Genomic DNA, 14,571 nt, shown 5'->3' with positions numbered 1-14,571 from the left:
AATCTCATCAATTAGTATCGATATTGAACAGAACATTAACAAGTAGTTTAGAAAGTGCTGATAGGGTGAAGTTGACCCTAGTCTAACAAAGACAAGCCTTTACTTTCTGACCATATCACAGGCAAACCATTGCAGAAAGAGTCAAGAGAGTCACTCCTGTCGAGACACCTAGGAGTAGACTCTAATGGGAGCCAGTGGTGGGGGCACTCGTATAGGCTTAATGTTAAGAGGTACAAATTCAAGAGAGGGTGCCATGTGGTTGGGCTGGAGGCCCTATCAGTTCTTGCCTCAGCGTAGAGCATTTGCTGTGTGAACCCAGGATCAATCCTCAGCACTGGAAGAAAAAGAAACGGAAAACATACCATTAGTAACCTGGATAATTCTCAAGGTCACATAGGACATTTAGTAAGTAAGATGACATTTGAGACCTTCATATATACTTAAGTGGATCTTTAAAAAATGACAGCATGTTCTCCCAGACCACAATGGAATTAAGCTAGAAATATAGAGGTGGTTTTAGAGAAAAGAAACAACAGCTCAGTTGTTAAAGCTGAGGACTTAGCTACACACCGAGGTCAAAGAGATCTCAAGAAATGGAGGCTACTTTGGATGGCGGGGTATTGGTGGCTTACAGAATCAAAAGGATCTCAAGTTAGAGGCTGGCTAGGTGATTGACAGATTGAGCCATAGGCACACACACAGAGAGCAGTGAAAGTCCCTGCAGAGAAAGCAAAAGATCTAAACTCATCAAGCCACCTCTAGAGAATTAGAGGAACAAATTAATCAAGAGGAAAACAAATGTGAGCAGATGCTGGGAGGAGGAACAAACCCCGAAACACAAAATAGGAACTTACTGGAGCAAAGTTAATAAAACTAAGCCAAACCCTGACATGATGGAGTAAAGCCATTAACCAGGTTAAATAAACAATTAAAAGGCAGGGGTTGCTGACACCGGAAATAGGAGCAGTGCCATCACTATGTAAAATGAAAGTCGTCATGGCACACCTGTGGTTCTGGCACGTGCACAGTGGAGGCAGAAGGATTGGTAGTTTACAGCCATCCTCAACTGCAGAGTGAGCCCAAGCCCACCCGAGCTACATGAGGCACAGTTTAGAAAGGAAAAAAATATGAACAACTATCCCTGAGTATTTTTATATTACCATCTAAAGGTATTCCCATCAGGGAGAACTGGGGAATCTGTGTAGCTATCAGAGAAATTGCCTTTGAAAACAAAAAATAGGAGCAGGGCCTTCAATGCCAAGTAAAGAAATTATGCCAGGTATCTACTGTCTCTTCAGAAGCAGAAAGACGTCCTAAGAGAGAGAGCTCAAGTTCATAAGTAAAGAATTTTCCTCCAACTTGATCTATGAATTCTATCAATAAGAATACTTATTTTTTGGATATTGACAAAGTTGATACAGAAGAAGAAAAAGTTTGAGGATTAACAACCCTCCCTGACTCCAGGACTTAAAATGTGTACAGTACAACTGACGTTCCGTAATCGGCCTAGATGCTCACCAACAGATGAGTGGATGAAGGAAAACATTACATGCACATAGTACAACCATAAGGAGTGGAATATTAGACAGAAAATGAAAGGTACCTAGAGAGCATCATACTGAGTGGTAGATTCAGACAAACATTACACAGTGTGATGGTTAATGTGGTCAACTTGACAGGATCGAGAATCACCCTAGGACACAGGTATTTTTATCTGGATGAGAGTAACTGGAGTGGGAAGACCTACTTACTACTCCATAGACCGGTTTCCTTACTGAAGTAAAAGGAGAAAACTAGTTGACTGAGGAATCATTACCCTCCACCTCCTTCCTGACTAGCCACTTCACGCTCCTGCTCCAATGACTTTCCAGCCGTGATGGACCACACCTCTACTGTTAACCCAAATAAACCCTTTCTTGAATTGCTTTTGCCAGGTATTCTATCACAGTAATAAGGAAACTAATAGAGAATTGGTACTGAAAAGTGGGCCTGTTGCTGTAATAAACCTGACCATGTGGTTCTTCAGACCCTTGGAACTTGTCTGCAGGAGGAGTGGGGAAATTCGAAACTTTGGGCAAGAAAAGGCATTGGATATTGCAGACAGAGCTTAATAGACCATTTTGACGGAAGGTTAGAAAAAAATGCTGAGAAAAACAGACAGTGGGGGCCTGGGTAAGATCCTACCCATTGAAGTCTCTGCCTTGCCAAATGCAAATTCATTACAAAGGAAAGAACATAAACTGAGAATCAAAAGAAACTGCCTGGGGAAGTATGTCCCCAAGATCAGCACACAGAAGCAGATGCAGCTGCGATCCAAGCGACTCAGGCCCCATCCCAAATTGGCAACGAACATAGCATCATTCACTCGGTAGTTGTTTTGCAGGTATGAAGGATTAAAGACGTTATCCAAGTCTGTATTTCCATTCCAGGGAGCTGCTAAGCGAGGCGGAGTCCCTGCAAGAATCTCTGAAGCCTAAGCTGCAGTGAGTGAGACTCAGAACCATGGGATCTGCTGAAGAAACCTGCAGGCGTGGAGCAGAGTTGGCCCAGGAGAGACACCGTGTGCCATAGACATCAGAACTGAAAGAGTGAACCTCCCTAAACCTCCTGAAGTGTGCACAGATGATTCTGTCATGACCCCCCAGATGCCAGGCATGGAGGCGCAGAGTGGACAGTTGTCCTGCTGAGTTTCAGTCTTGCTTTGGTCTAATCTTTCCTTGCTTTGTCCCTATTATTCTCTTTTTGGGATAGGAATGTTTGTGCTGTGCCAGTGTTATATGTGTAATTTGTTTTGTATTTTACAGGAGCTCATTGTTTATGAGTCTCAGATGAGACTTGGACTTTTAAACAGTGTTGAAACTGTTAAAATACAATGAGGGCTTTTGAACTATGAGACGGTCATGAGCCTACAGGGATGGAAGTTACTCTTTGAAAGTGATGTGATTGGGTATCAAGTTGACACAGGGGAGAGTTGTAGTAATTAATATTTTCAATTTGTCAGAATTTAGAATCATCTAGGAGACAAGGCTCTGGGAGATTATCTAGAATAGATTAGTCTCTGGCCAAGCCTGTGAGGGATTGTCTAAATTAGGGTAACTGCGGATGGCACCATTCCATGGGATGGGGTCCTGAAAGGGATGAGAAGGAGAAGGCTGATTGAGCATCAACATTCTTTCCTCCCTGCCTCCTGACTGTGTACAGTGGGCCAGCTTCCTCAAGTTCCTATTGCCATGAGTGGAAATAAACCCGCCTTTCCTTAAAGTTACCCTTATTTTCAGGTATTTAATCACAACCGTAGGGAAAGTACATGTTTTCCCTTGAGTGGACCTAGCTTTGAGTGTGAGTGTGTATATGACAGGGAAGCAGGAGGGGCTGTTTGAGAGGAGGAAACAAACAGGAAGGAGGCGGGAAGGGGATTCGGGGTAAACCACGTATGCATGAAATGTTACAGCAAAAGCTGGTCATGCGGGTCTACATCATGCAAAGCACTTTTAAAACTGAATGGTGGTTTATGCTAATAATTCCAGTACCTGTGACTGTGAAAAGAGGCCGGAGAATTGCTGTCAAGTTTGAGGCTAGCCTGGGCTAAAAAATGAGGCTGCCTCAAAAATAAATAAATAAACAAATATATAAAGCGGGCAAGACATCTGGACACCTCACTAGAGGAGACAGGGATGTGGCACAGCATCCTGTGTCACCAGGGAGCTGCCATTTAAAATGCAGATGTGTAAACTCAGTTAATAGGATTGCCAGGTTGTGAAAGCCAACGATACCAAGTGCCTCGGAAAATCGAAAGAAAACAGAGAAAGGGGAGATTGCAAAATTAGTGGCAAACTATAGGGAAGGAAATGTATGGCTGAATATAAATGAGTGTTTATTGTGCTAATATGTGGTGGGCTTTTTGTTGTTTTGTTTATTTATTTATTTGTAAGGCAGTCTCACTGTGTAGCACTTGTTAGCCTGGAACTCCTTAACTCCCTCTGTAGGCCAGACTGGCCTTGGACTCACAGAGATCTGCCTGCCTCGCCTTCTAAGTGATGGCATTAAAGGTGTGTGCCATCAGGCCTGGCCAATATATAGTATCTAAATGCAGGTAGAACTAAGATGGTTAAGAACAAGAATATAAAAGGTGAGAGGCAATCTGTGGTTTGAGAGTGTGAGTGCTGAAGCTCTGCCTGTGTAGGATGAGGTGGAAACAGCTCCACTCTGTGCTTTATCTTTGTGGCCTTTGGGAGGAGATTATAACTAGGTGAGGTCATGGGGGGGGCAGGATGAATCCTATTGTCCTTTTAAGAATAGGGAGAGGAACCAGACAGATGCAGATACCCAAGTGTGCCTGTCTCTGTCTCTAGCTATGTGATACTGTATGCCTCTGTGGAATTCTGCCAGCAAGAAGGCCGTCAGATAAATCCCCGTACCTTGTACCTGCAGAACCATGAGGGGAAATGCACTTCTATCTTAAAAAGTAGCCTGAATTGGGTACTTTGCTATAGTATTGAAAACGGACTGATAGAGAAAGCAAGTAGATCATTACATTTCTGAATGTTTAGTTATTTGAAGAGAGTAAATAATCACTTTAGACATTCAGAGTTTAGAAATGCACATATTTGGGGTAACCATTAAAATGAAGACAGTAAAATTATGTTGAACAGTCAGCTGGCAGGGAAAATGTTATCAAATATTGGTACCCGTTCTTTTGTAAGATACAAGTATACCGCCCAACTGTTTGTGCTTTAATGATTTTTATTTTCTTACTACATGGAACATCTGGGTTTCTTTTGATTTTCCACTGTGGCTCTAATGGCTTGGAGAAGTTCTGCCCACAGGTCCCTAGCCTGTGGTGCTACTGGGAGACCATCAGACCTCTAGGAGGTGGGGTTTCCTGGAAGGAAATCAAGCTATCACAGGTGTGCTCTGCAATGCACGGGACCCCGACGCCTCCTTGTCTCTCAGGGTTTGCCTGAGTGAAGCTTCTGAACTGAGCCCGTGTGGACATTTCCTCCTCGTGCGTAGATTAACCCGGGCATCTTGCAACTGTAATAGAAGCTGACAGAAAAATGAGGAGGTTTCTACCCAGAGCTTGGCAGTTTGGGGCCAGCCTGGTCCACACGAGATACTTCCTCAACCTAGGGAGCAAGAATCTTGCCTGCTGTGTGTCAGGGGAGCCCAGGAAGTTGTGGGCATCAGCCCTGAGGTCAAGTCGGGTGGTTTAAAAAAGGAACCAGTGTCTCCAGGTTTAGCTCTGTCCGTTACTGTTCATGTTCCCTCTGGAAGGAGAGGTGCTCACCGGTCCTCATGCGTCTGCCAAGGGCAGCAAGTCAGCCTTGTTGCGTACACACCCTCTTCCGTCTTCTAGAGCTTTGACAGAGCCATGAGGACCTTGATGTCAGGGTCTTCTCATTTCCTCTGTCCCCTTCGAGGACACAATGGAGTTGAGAGCTGTCCTCTGACTACAGGAGAGGGAGGTGCGCTCTGGCTGGCCCTAGCCTCTGCAATTCTGTCCACAGAGGAACAGACTTCCCACACAAGAAGTTTGTCCATCCGTGTGTTTGTAGAGATGGTCAGCCTGGTCTCCACTGCAGAATTTGCTCCTTCTCACCTCTCTCTCTCTTCCTCTCTCTCTCTCTCTCTCTCTCTCTCTCTCGTGCTGAGCATCATGGCCCCCAGTAAATATGGCATCTTGTTAGCGCAGCAGGGCTCAGGGATGGATGAGGGCCAGGATGCTCAGAGAAGGGAAATCAAGTAGTTGTTAGTTGTCAGTAACTGTACTCAGACTCAGCCTAGTTTTTTTCCACCTTCCTTCCTTCCGTGTGGGGTGCAAGCTCTCATGTAGCCCAGGCTGGCCTTGAAGTTGCTCTAGCTGAACATGACCTTGACTTCTGACGGTCCTGAGTGGGGATTGCCAGAGGGCTGCACCGAGCCTGACATCCAAACTACTGTTTCATTTTTGTTCCCTCCTCGCTTTCAGCTTTTTCTCCTTTGTCTCCTTATTCATCCTCCCTCCCTGCTCTTCCTCCCCTCCTTTCTGTTGTCTCGAACAAGCTCCCGTTTCTCTTCCCTTTGATGACAGCATTGGATTGTGCCCTGAAAGACACTAATCACAGCAGGAACTGGGGGGCGGAGCTTCAAACTGAACGGGAAGAGTTAGAGTGGTTTATAGTTTGCCTTGCCTTTCTGCTTTGAATTTTCCTGCTGGAAATGGTTCTTGGAGTCTGTTAGTTGCACTACCTTGTTGCACCACCAGGGGTCAGTAAAGTTCTCCTAGTGGATCAAGTCCTGGTGCTGCTGTGTTACAGGACCTGGACCTTGTCTACTTCCCATGTCCCTTATCTACCTCCCTTCTGTCCTCACACAGCCCTATGGTGGGAAATGGGCAGAGGGAGTAGAGTTTTAGTCCATTCTTTTCAGTAAGTGATATTTTACTTAAAAATTGCTGCATATAAAATATGCCAACAGCCAATTAAAAAACCAAAACCAAACTCTGTATCGAGTATTGGTGCCATAAAGGTGCTTGTCCAGAACCTGAGTATGATCCCTGAGACCCATATGTTGGGAAGAGAGAACTAACTCTATCAAGTTGTCCTCCGACCCCCACACATACCTCGAGATAAATAAATGTAATTTAAATTCTAAAACCCTCTGTGTTTTGCAATTATTGTGTCTAGGAGTTTTGAACAAGAGGTAAATATCTAAGGCAACAATAATATAGTGGACAGACAAAGGACTCATGCATTTTATGACATGAAAATACTGAAAGTCTCTGTCTGGGAGCAAAATAACAAGTTGCCTCTTCCAGATAAACAGACTGCACACTCCCAGCAGGCCGGTTTTCAGTTAGACACACAGAGAAGGCATGTCAAGACCATGAGGCCAGGAGCTTGCATGACGGAAGTTGTGTATTTCAGAAAACAACCAATAGAAATGCAGATGTCAAAGCGGGCTTGATTTACAATAAGAAGTGGTAATCAATTACAGTTAGAACAAAGATTGTACATATCCATCCCCTCCCCAATGCTTCAAAAATTGACTTTTTTTGGGGGGGGGGAGGGTTTCTCTGAGTAGTCCTGACTGTCTTCGGCCAGGCTGGCTAAGAGCTCACAGAGATCTCGTCTGCCTCTGTCTCCCAAGTACTGGGATCAAAGGTGTGTGCCACCACAACCTGGCTTCAAAGAGGATTTTTTAAAAAATCAACTTCCTGATGTCTCTTTCTCCCATATCTTAGTTTGAGCTCTTGATCTTTCAGGGTCTGTGATTTCATAAAATTCTTTTTATTCATAGACAAAGCAGAAAGATAACAGAGCATGGTCTTTAACATGGTCCCTTCTTACCCCCTCCTTCTCTCCTTCCTTCCTCCCTTTTCCTTCCTTTTCTTCTTCCTTCCTTCCTTTCTTTTTTTGAGACGGAGTCCCACTTAGCCAAGGCTGGCCTTCAGCTGACTATGTAGCTAAAGATGACTTTGAATTTCTGATCCTCTTGCCTCTACCCCCTGAGTTCTGGGATTGTATATATGTGCCATCACACGCTTAGGGAATGCTGATCTACTCCAAGGCTGCATGTATGCTAGAGAAACTCTCTACTTCCTAAACTATAATCCCTAGTTCCTAGCAGGGATTCTTGGAAGTGATTGTTGATAGTTGGGGTTTCACATACAGACAGAACTCATTATTTATGAGGCTAGTACAGTTATTCTATTAATGTGGAAATCCCTCTATAGATGTTGTAGAAAACATGGCTTCACACTGTAGCTGCCCCTAATGGTTAGTTTTTAATCTTCAACTATAACAATCTAGGACCATTGAAGAGCCTTGAAGAGCTTAGATTAGGCTGCCCTGTAGACATGGCTGTGTGTTAGGAGTAGGTTTTTCCCATCGGTCTGGTCCTACCGCCACGCCAGCCCCAAATAACACACAGAGACGCTGTATTAGATATAAAGCTGTTGGCCAGGTACTAATTTCTTATCAGCTAGCTCTGTCTTAAATATTAACCCATTTCTATTAATCTAAGTATTTCCACGTGGTCTCATCTTACCAGAGAGAGGGGCTGGTGTTCTTCTCTCCCCGTCCTCCATCTTGGATCTTCTCCCTACTACTTCCTCTCTCCCCCTTGTCTCCTAGTCCCGCCTATCTTGGTTTCCTATTGGCCAACAGTGCTTTATTCATTAACCAATAAGAGAAACATATTTACAGAATGTCATCCCCCATCAACTGTGGGCGATTTCTCTTCTCGTTTTAGATTTTATTTTATGTGTATGGATGTATGTCTGTGCATGATGATGTGCATGCGTGGTACCTGAGGAGGTGAGAATGCAGGATCTCCTGGAACTGGGGTTAGAGGCCATTACAAGAATCCATGTGGGTGCTGGAAACTGAAGATGCAGCCCACTGCACGGACCCTTCTCTGGATTTGGGTCTGGGCTGTGAGTTAAGCATGGTGCATCTACTTCTCTCTTGACTGTGAATGACTATGGTCTTTCCTCCTGATGCTGTGACTCCCTGCAACTGATGGACTATACCCTGGAGTGGCAAGTTAAAACAGCAACAGGAATGAAAACAGTGAAAACCATATTATTTGTGTCTATGTTATAAACAATATGCTCATACGAATGAGCTGCAGAGAGAACTCCAGCCCTGGAAGGGACCTGTGGCTTGAGCTTTGTCAGTTCCAGGGTAAATCCCCTCTCCATGTACTTCAGTTTAGACCCGTGGGCCCATCAGCCTTGCCACTGTTCAGGGTGCCAGTAGTCAACAAAGAAAACACTCATCCACACCAATAAGGACAGATGTCTGTGTACCCCTGGAGCCTCCAGATGCAGAAGAGCCACAATGCTGCCATGTTCCCCAACACTTCAGTCTCAGCTCTGGGTGACGCGCAACATCTTGGTCACCAGTTACTGTGTCGTAACAACAGCCAGGGGACATGGATAACACAGGAGATGTCCATAGCTAGTCATAGTGTCTACTTCCAAGTACTTCTACTTGTTGAGTTCAGAGCCGGTTTTGGTTACATAATGAGTGGGACCAACATGAGCTACATAACAAGACCTTGTCTTGAAAATCCGAGACAACTGTGGAGGTTCGCACTCATAGTACAGCAACGGAGAAGCTGAGATAGGATTGCCTTGAGTTTGAAGCCAGGTAGTTTGTGTTTTTAAACAAAAGGGGAGAAAAGGAGACATTCAATAAATTATTAACTATAGTCACCTACTTGGGCTACTAGAGACCCAACCCTAGAATATATCTTACTGTGTTACTGTGACCAGCGATCAGCCTTTCCCAGTCCTCCTTGCCATACACCATGCCATCCTTACTGTTGGCTTCCACGGGACCAACTTCTAAGTGTGAATGAGTACTAAGACAACCTGTGCACTCAGCTTCTCCACCTATCCGATGGAGACCTCAGGACGTCTGTCCTGTCTACCCAGAATGATCTTCCTACAGATAGCCACAGGGCTGTGCCTTCAACAAGGCCTTTGCAGGGAAGATGGCTTCCCCTTCCCTCTCTCCCTCCCTCCCATCCCTGCTTCCCTAACTCCCTCCCCAGCCCAGATTGCCCTCAAACCCCTGAGTTTTTATGATCTTACCCAATCTCCTAAGCGGCTGCCACCTGGGGCAGGTACCTACCTGCCCTTCTATGTATATTGACCTTTGTATACAATTTGATTATTTTTAAGGAGCACATGACAATATTTGCTTATTTATTTGTGAGACAGGGTTCCATCCTGCACTGCGTAGCCCAGGCTGCCTTCACTTTACTCTGACTCCCCCCCCCCCCCCAAAGCTTGCTCAGGTATCTTACTTGGAGTCTTGAGCCGGGTCACTCCCCTGCTCTGAAGCAGTGAGGTCACAGTGTCCTGGCTTACACAGGTGTCATCCTCACCCCCGGGACACCTCTTCCCAAAGCTTTGGGCCTGTCCTGTTACCACAAATCAAAACCCTGGGTCTGGGCTGGAATATATTCTCGAAAAGATTGGCAAGTGGTGGGAGAAGACAGCTTTGTTTTGAGGGGTGGGGCAGGGTTCTGTGCCTCTTAAATATGAATTATATGCAACCAAGAAAGACAAAGAGAGTGAGGAAGTTCAACACCGTTTTTTTTTTCTTTCATTTTGCCTGTGAAATGTAGTTTCACTGCAAAATACATGCTTCTATTGTTCTCACCCCCCCCAGTGAAAGCAGACAGAAACCGCCTTGCCTCTCCAGAGTTCTCTCTGATGTCAGGAGCAGGGAAGAGCCTCGTTTCCTGTGAAATAACGGCATCACATGACCTCAGTACCACGCAGTGCCACTCTGTTGCCGTTCCTGGGCCCTTTCGCTCAAATGCCATTTTTCAAAGACCTTTGGGATGGTTCTGGTGCCAAGTAGGTGCTACCTTGATGCTTTGCAATGATGAACGGTCTTCTAAGTGCCTGTACCGAGCTTAAGGGAAGGAACACCGCAGCACGTAAAACTCCGTGCCAGATCGCACACAGACGCCAAATCACATCCGCCCCTATCTCTCTGGACGATCCTCCCCACGCCCCAAAATCTAGGCCTGGCACCTTGCCCTGAGCCTTAGCCAACTGGACTTTAACAGACTAGGATGGAAAGAGATCCAGATATGTTCGCCTATAAATCTCCGATGGAGCCAAACCCTGCCGGTCTGTTTGTGGGCAGTGGAGGAAGGGTGCAGAGGGGTGTAAGTGCAATTTGCAAACGCTCAAATTTTCTTTTAGACAACCGTAGGAAACAGCGCTTTCAGATTCTCCACCTTCCGATGCACTGGGCCTGCCCATGCTGTTCTATTCTGAGTCTTCACAGTGTGCATTCTAGGTGGGGTGCTAATGTGAAATGAAATGACCAAAATGGAGAAATGAAATGACCAAAATGGAGAGCTAAAAAGCAAGAGAGGGTGCTGGGGAGGCAGCCCAGGGCTTGCCTGGTGTGCAGGGAGCCTGGGTTCCAGCCCAGCACGAATGGACCAGGCGCTCCTGAGGTCTCAGGACACAGAGGGTAGAGACGCCAAAGTAATCCTTAGCGAGGTTGAAGTCAGCACAGACTACGCAAGAACTTGTCTTGGAAAAAGAGTAAAAATTAGAGAAAGAAAAACGAACAAACAGAAACACAAGAGAGCCTAGAGTTCCCAGCCTGGCAAATGAAACCCGCTTGGTTCAGTAACCCTCCACTCTGGCCTCGAGCAGTGAGTGCAGGGTCAGCTTCTGCTGTCTAAAGGGCGTAAGCCAACTGCTGAGTTGCAGTTCTTATCCTGAGATTTGGAAATTATATTAAAGTGCCTTAGGTTAAATGCCTTAAAAAAAGAAATTGTATATATAAAAGTCAAACGCTATAATAGCTGTGTGAGTGAGAGGCCACATTATGGTCTGGCGGGACACAGACCAAATAGCTAATTTGGGTTCCAGCTGAGAAAGCAGGTAGGGCTGATGGGCAAGATAAGTTGGGGAAGGAAGAGAGGGGGACTGAGAGGCGCTTTACACATATTGTTTTAATTTTCAAATTTCGAATATAGATGGTCCTTGCTTCTTTCTTTAAAAAAAAATTATGACGTTTTATTCTCATCATAATGCCAGTATCTAAGCTGTGAATGTGGCTTAGCCAGTGGAGTGTTTATCTACCATACATGAGGTCCTGGGTCCAGTCCCCAGAACCCAGAATCTACCTGTAGTGCATAGGCCAGCACTTGGGCAGTAGATGTGTTAGTTCAAGGTTATCCTCAGCTACCCTCAAGGTCAGCCTGGGCTTATATTATGAGCCCTGTCTCTAAAAACCAAACGCTCAAAACTAAAACCAGATAACTGTAAATAACCAACTGCAATTTAGAACTATTGAGGGAAGAAAAAGGCCTTGACTATCCCAGACCTGCCCCAAATCCTAACTCTGCTGCAGCACACGGAAGAGTGACCACTGTCTCTCCATGTCACAGGCTGAGTGACACCAGCCTCTGCTGCCCAGTGTCTAGAGAGAGGATCTGACTGCAGATCCATCTCACAAGGAGAGGCTATAATCCCAAGGTTGAGCCAGGGAGATGGGCTCAGTGGGTCAAGTTTAGCCAGGCGAGCCTACTGCCTGGCACCGTCAGCAGAAGGAGAAAGCCTACCTGAAGTTGTCTTCACACAGCCACATGCACACTGTGGCACTCTGGCACACAATAAAATAAAATAAATAAACCCTTCAGATGGCCAAGTACAGTTTCAACTTGTAAACCATCATCAACTAGGAAGCGTTCTAAGTTGGAGCGCTGTTAGGTAGGGACTGGTCTGTGTTTGTGAGAAACAAAAGCAAACCCAAAATGTACTGTCTGGGTGTCTGGATGTGAGATTTCTGAGGGAAGGATGTCTCCTACCCTCCCCCACCTTCCCGAACCCATGTGCTGACCTAACCTGAAAACACTTGGCCAACGTGTTCTATTTGACTAGCCAGAGGAATTTTATCTTCTGAGGAATAAATCATACATACTATCATTTACGATTTCTATCCAATGTGGCCGCCTTGGTGCTGGCATGGAACCCAGGGCCTCTGGAATGCCAGGCCAGCACACTACCACTACGACGTGCCCAGCCTCAGCGACTTGACATTACCTCCTGTCTGAAAAGTTAGGCTTTTTTTTTTTTTTTCCCACAAGAAAAAAATAGTGATGGGTAGATGAAGAGACTTTCTCCAGGTAGCTGTGACAGCAAACAGCAGCCGGGAATCTGGTAGGTTAGGGTTAGGTTTTTGCTGAATTTGACTTAAGATCATTGTAGCCTCTGACGAGATCACTAGAAATCTTTTGTTTCCTAATTGTTCTAGACTGTCAAAGTAAAATAGTCTCTAGTCAGGCTGGGGACAGAGAAGTAGGGATGCGGGCCGCTGTGTGTGTGTGACCACAACTATGTTTTTGGTCGGGTTTCCCTAGTGCTTCTATGGGTAACAGAAGGTGACAATTTAGGGAGAAACGTGCCCCTGGGGAGATCTTAGGATTGTTTGTTGCAGCAGGGAACTGAGGTCTCTAGCTCCTCAACCAGGACTTGCAAAGTCTGAGAAATACAGAGTGCCTCAGCCAGGCCTCCATATTCTCTCTCTCTCTCTCTCTCTCTCTCTCTCTCTCTCTCTCTCTCTCTGTGTGTGTGTGTGTGTGTGTGTTCTCATGTGGAGGCCAAGCACAACCTCAGATACCGTCTACTTGTTTTGTTTTGAATACAGCGTCTCTCACTGACTTCCAACTCACCAAGTAGACCTGGGAGCCCCAGGAACCCGCCTGTCTCTGCCTTCCCAGTGCTGGGACACAAAGATGCTCCACCACACCCAGCTTTTTCACGTGGTTTCTAGCCCCCCCTTTCTCTTTTGTTTTTAATTAATGAGTTAGGATTGGCTTAATGGAGCAGTCTGCAGGAGAAATCATGCCAGTCGGCTAAGATCACACATCTGTTGCTGTCCCGCTGAAGGCATGGAGACAAGCCTTGACAGGTACAGTGTTACTTTCCAGGTTTGCTCATCTCTCTGGTGGAGGCTTCACCCCAGCCCCCTCCTCATCTCCTCCAAACCCTGCTGCATCTCAGAAAGCCTGCCAAACGAGGCCCCTCCCCCAGAGATGCTCAAGACCACTCCCATGGGGTGTTTTAACTGCCCCCCAGAAAACAGATGCGCATTTTTCTGGTCTCTCTTTCCTGTCTCCTCAGTGCAGGGATGGAAAGCCATCTGGGAGCACTGTATCCATTAAACGAGGGCTTTTTCCTTTTAAATTTTATTTATTTATGGATTTTTATTAATTTATTTTTTACATTCCAATCTCAGTTCTCCCTCCCTCCCCTCCCCCCTCCTCCCATCTGTTCCTAACCCTGAACTTGGGAGGCTAAAATGGGAGGATTTCTCTCAGTGCCAGGCTAGCCTTAGCTACTGAGCAAGATGCTAACTCAAAGGGCAAAAGATAACAACAAAAGTCCCAAATTATTTGGGAGCAGGGGCAGGCAGATCTTTGTGAGTTTGAGACTAGCCTGGTAGTCTACAGAACGAGTTTCAAGACAGACTCCAAAGCTACACGGAGAAACTGGGTGTTGAAAAACAAAAACAAAACAAACAAACAAAAAGTCCCAAATCACCAACACCCCCAAATGCTAAACCCAAAAAGTTGTTTTTTAAACTCTATGTGTAATTCTAGCATAGTCAGGATTACCAAGTATTCATTTTTTTTTTCAAAGTACTGATATGATTCTTTCATTTCTAACTATGAGCATCGTTCCTTTTCTACTCCTGGTAAAACCCCCAGAAGCAGAGATGTACAATGTTTATGCTTCTGCAAAGGCCAAGGTATTAAAGGCTTGGCCTCTAGGGGGTGCTACTGGGATGTGGTGTGATCTTTAAGAAGTGTTTAGGTCATTGGGGTGTGAACTATTGGACCCTGGCTTCTGTATTCTCTCGTTTCCTTCTTGGCTGTAAGGTGAACAGTTTTGCTCAGCCATGTGCTGACTATAAAATTCTGTCTTGCCCCAAAACAATGATCACAGACTAAAGACTTTGAAACCTGTGCACAAAACCAAGCCTTTTCTCTTTATAAATTCTTTGTTTCCGATACTTTGTTACAGTTACACAAAGCTAGCTAAAT

The sequence above is a fragment of the Phodopus roborovskii genome, unplaced genomic scaffold (assembly GCF_943737965.1).
Source record: "Phodopus roborovskii unplaced genomic scaffold, PHOROB, whole genome shotgun sequence".
Lineage (NCBI taxonomy): Eukaryota > Metazoa > Chordata > Mammalia > Rodentia > Cricetidae > Phodopus > Phodopus roborovskii.
Note: the sequence above shows the minus strand (reverse complement) of the source record.